General features: G+C 38.5%; 1 protein-coding gene across 1 annotated transcript in view; it reads left to right on the forward strand.

Moving 5' to 3' along the window:
- LOC112149246 (GRIP and coiled-coil domain-containing protein 2-like) overlaps nucleotides 1-4,913 on the forward strand; it is a 523,867-nt gene that overhangs the window by 82,479 nt on the left and 436,475 nt on the right. The window lies entirely within an intron of this gene.

A 4,913-nucleotide genomic window follows, 5' to 3' on the forward strand; every position in this document is an offset into this window, starting at 1 on the left:
TGGTGCGGTGCTTCAAATTTTTGTTCCATGTGCCCTTTTTTTAACTTTGAGCACCTGCCCCTCCAAATGTCTCTGCACGGCCCTGCTCAGCAGTGAGCCATCATTTTGAATGTAAAAACAGCTCAACTGGAGTCTGAGTGTTCTCTTCACACTTCTACATCCATACCAACTTTTTACTTTAGTTAAATCAAATGCGGTTTAAAAACATGGCTTTTTGGGGCAAGGTGGTTTAACCAGTGATTCTCTGTCGGTGAGTGCTGTTAACAATGTGCTGCAGGTGTGTTCGGTTACATCAAAGGCTGATTATGGAGACGGCTGCAGGCAGCTCTTCCTCACACTCACTGATGAGCAACTCAACAGCTCTCAGTTTGTGTCTTCAACATACAGTCTAACCTACACATATATCTGAATGTAGTTCAACTGTCATAATTAAAATACGAACATTGGATTTTTTTATGTATAGCATTTTTATCAAACATTTTGGACTATCATTAGTTTCTTTCTGCATTGCAATTTAAGTTTTGAAAATTGACTTTTTTAAATTGGACTACTGTTTAGCATCATTCAGATGTTTTTGCTGGATTTGTTTCTTTCTCTTTTTTCCTCTCCTGTCTTCTTTTTGTTGGACTTTAGCTTATTTTATGTTACAGTTCATTTTTTTAAGTTATCAGACTTTAATCCTTTCTAGCATTTAACTAATACTTTAAAAAAAGACATTAAGACGTTTTGACAGCATTCCTGTTAGAACCAGTTTAATACTTGTTTTAATATTTATAAAGCTTTCAAGAAAGACCATTGGGCATTATTGAGAAGTGTAAAAGAGACATTTAAAGCACAGACTATAAGACAGAGGTGTAAGCTGCTCTAAACCAATGTCAGAGTCACGAATGAGTTAATTAAGACTAACAAAGATCACAGGCTATACACAGAAGAAAGATCTATTAGATACTTGGAGCCAACACCGAAAAAAAAAAAAGGTTCTGGTCAGAAACAAGCTTAGTATCCTCAAGCCAAGGAGATCTGCCATCGTCCCTTGACCCACAGATTCTCTGTCACACCTCAACTGTCTCATTTTCCAATTCAGTAATTGATATTGATCTTGGTACCAATGCATCGTCCTCTTGCTACATTAGAAGAGGGCTGGGATCTCCTTCACGTCCTCCTTTCCACCTCTACTTTCTGCCTCCAGAGATGCTTTCCTATTAGCAACTCAACTCACCTGAACTCCACAAATATTTGGCTTGGTCTGGTTCTTTTTTCCATTACACTTGAGTACCATCCTGGCAAAGTGTGTAAAAAGCAAAACACCTAATGCAGTTTGTGTTCTGACAAGGCAGAGACCAGGCCACAGGTCCACCTGTTGGTCTGTGAAAGTTGTGTCCTCTCCAAGTGGCTCAATTAGAACCACAGACAAGGAGGTGCTAAACAGCAAAGGCACAGGAGTGTAAAATCAACGTCATGAGATTTTGATGCACCTTGTCTATCTAAACCTAAGCCAGACAAATCTTCTAGTGCCTTAGAAGACTCTATTCTCTACTTTCCATTAAGAACTCACCATTTCAGCAGTAGATGGAACACCGTTCTCCATAACATTCCTGGAATTTTTCTTGTGTGGCGGTCAACTCCTGATCGGAAGATTGCAGGTTCGATTCCCGCCTTGCCTGCCCATGTTTTAAAGTGTCCTTGGGCAAGACACTGAAACCCAGATTTCCTCTGGTGGAAGGCTGGTGACAGTGTTTGGCAGCAGTGCCACCACCAACATGTGTGTGAATAGTTCTGTGACTGTGAAGCACTTTGGGCCTTCAAGGAAGGTAGACCAGCACTATACAAGTGTAGCCGTCTTTCACAAGCATACGCCATTTACCATTTGTTTGAGTTACACAAAGCATATCACATGCTGCACATTTATTTGAATATTATTGTTTCTTCCCCAAATTAATGAAAAAAAAACAATTTCAGTCTAAGTTTACCTTATTCATGGTAAGACTTGGTGCAGTTCAAGGAGATGATATAGCATGGAGTAGTTTTAAAATGAACTTTAAGCTGTTTGTCTTAAAATGTAGTGCTGGGCCGATTGATCCAAAATATCAATAATATCGATCTCAAGTTGGTATCGATATCGAAATGATACCAGCCCACAGATATTGATATTTCTGCACTTGGTTGAAACTTTTTGATTTTTAATAATTTTTTGAAGTTTTGATTTTAATAAACTATTTTCCATGTATCTGAAAATATTGATCTAATTCTGTTTTTATGTTTGTCAAGAAATTTAAAAGGTAAACTTATGAAAAACCATTTATAGCAATTAGGAACAAATGAGATTTTCAAGTTCATGTATTTACAAAAAATATCAATATCGATATCAGTGTCAATATCGACGATATTGACCCTGATATCGAGATTAACATGTTCGGCGATATTAACCAGTATTGCCCAGCCCTAATAAAATGGTAACAGCAGGTAAATTCCTACATGATAGTCTGGTTTGACCCCAGCCTTTGAGAACTTAACATCATTCTGGTTAAAAACACTTTGATCAGTGCTCCTTGCATGCTTTTAAAAAGGTTTGGCTCTATTGCAAAATATGTTTTAGACCTACTAGAGTATGATGGATCATCAGATACACAGAACCAAGCCTTTGTGATAAAATTCAATTTCAGTGCTGTTACCTTTTTCTTTATACAGAATGTTCTGTCTAGGCTGCTAGACACCAGCAATTCTTGCTAAAAAGAAGCAACACTGCTTTTATTCTATTTCTGATGCCTATTTGTTAATATTTGCAAACGCTTGCGTCTTCATTTCTATAATGTCCTGAAATTCACAATCACAGGAACACAACGGCTGCTATCAATAACATGCATTGCACTTCCGCAACGCTCTTCTCTTTCTCTTTCCTTGCCTCTAAGAAGGAATAAACAGTGACTTGCAGGTAATTGACGCTCTGGTTGAGTGATGGAGTGGATGACAGGCAATAACAGATATAAAACAAATGCAGCAGAACAATAAGAGGCAGGGAGCGCTCAGATAATGCAGTGCCTTACACAGGGGAAGTTTTTCCGCAGTTAAATATAATCATGCTGTGTTCTATGCGCGCTCTCAAGAGAAATTCCTCTGGGAGATCATTTATACAAGTCACGGCAAATTTTGCAATTTTCCATATTTCCTGCTGTGTTTTTCAGCTTTTTGCATTCGGAGTGCGCTTGATTTTTAATCCATTATTTTTTTGCACATTTTTTCTCAATCTATTTTAGCATTGCCTCATATATGAGAATCAGCAGAGAATAACATTGACCACAGAGCTGCCTGGTTCTAGATAAAAGGTAGGTGACAATAAAGACAGTCCAATGACAATCATGCTTTTGGTGTTAACATTGTCTTGTTGCATTTTTCTTGTGATGGAGAACAAACTGTATATAAGGAAAATCAAGCTTAAAGTTGTGTTTCTGAGTATTTCTTCAGTCAAATCGCTTTGAATCAAAACCAGACGGAAGAAACGCTACTGGAAAAAGCTTGTATCTTTGAGATAGTCGACAGGCTACAAGCTCCCTGCTCTGCTGCTTTCCGATGCATCCACTTGCAAACATGTCGATCCATGTCCATCTTTGTTTTCCTCATTTAGCTCAAAACTTGGCGGCTGGATAGCTGCAATATTGCTCACCATTTTTGTTGTACTGCAAATGTTAGATTGGAGTTGCAAGTGTCTATAAGCTAGCAAGATGAAATGACAGGTAAACAGATGGATGATGGGAAATGAGGATGGGCTTACTCTACGGTAATCGTTCCACCCACAACTCAGAGATGAATATCTAATTGAAACATGCCCTTGAAAACACGTTTTCTGATTTTGACCCAAAATGGGCATAATTAAATAGACTACTAGTAATAGACTAGTAGGAATTTCTTAACCCTAGCGCTATCTTATGGGGTCCAGATGACCCAACCCTTATAGTAATGTGTGATTCCCCCATGACGAAGGAGGACAGGATTTTATGTTTTTCCTGGACACTAGTGAAGATTAAAAAAAAAGTTCAGCCCACTGTCTTGTGGGGTCCAGATGACCCTTCTTTTAATATAAGCATGGCTAGGGTAGAACAAGGGTTACACAACATATCAGGGGAATCAAACAACAGGCCTCGAGGGCTGGTGTCTAACATATTTTTCAACTAACTAAACTGCCATTGCCTTTACTTATTGGCTAAACACACCTGCTCCAGGTAATCAGCAGCAGATGGGGCAGGGTTTCTGGAAAACCAGCAGGAGGCAGGTTTTTCAAGACCTTGAGTTTGATACTTCTGCAATAGATCAAAGAAAATTAAAGTGGGACTTTAAAACGTTTATTTATGGGTTTGAGATTGTTTAATACTGTTCCAAACTCTAAATATTGACAATGAACCTTGGAAAGTTTAGGATAAGTCTCTTCTTTGGTAATATTCCCTCTGACTGACATGAGTCTTTTACCTTTCTCCCAATGCCGTTCTCATTTTCTACTCTCCACCCGAGCTGCCAGTTCCACGAGCCTGTTGGAGGATGAAAGAAAATCCCTGGTGGCCAAGTCATCCTTGATGCTTTTGTTTAGACCTTGATGAAATACATCAAACAAGGCACACTTGTTCCATTCGTTTGCAGCAGCTAACAATCTAATTTTCATTTGCGTAATCATCCACGGATCAGCTCAGATAAGATCATCAGAAAAAAAGGCTGAATGAAGTGCATATTTTTGATGGTTACTTCCGCTCTGTGGTTCTCACAATCTTACACTGTCTGTTAGTAATCAAATTCCAAAGGTAACTTTATTTCAGAGGAAAACAAAAAAGGCAAAGATTACTACATTTCTGAGAAATGTCAGTTATGCAATAGTTAAAGTTAAAGTCTGAAAGTTAAAGTTCTGTCAATGCCAGCTTTCCAGTCCT

Source organism: Oryzias melastigma, linkage group LG13 (assembly GCF_002922805.2).
Source record: "Oryzias melastigma strain HK-1 linkage group LG13, ASM292280v2, whole genome shotgun sequence".
Taxonomy (NCBI): domain Eukaryota; kingdom Metazoa; phylum Chordata; class Actinopteri; order Beloniformes; family Adrianichthyidae; genus Oryzias; species Oryzias melastigma.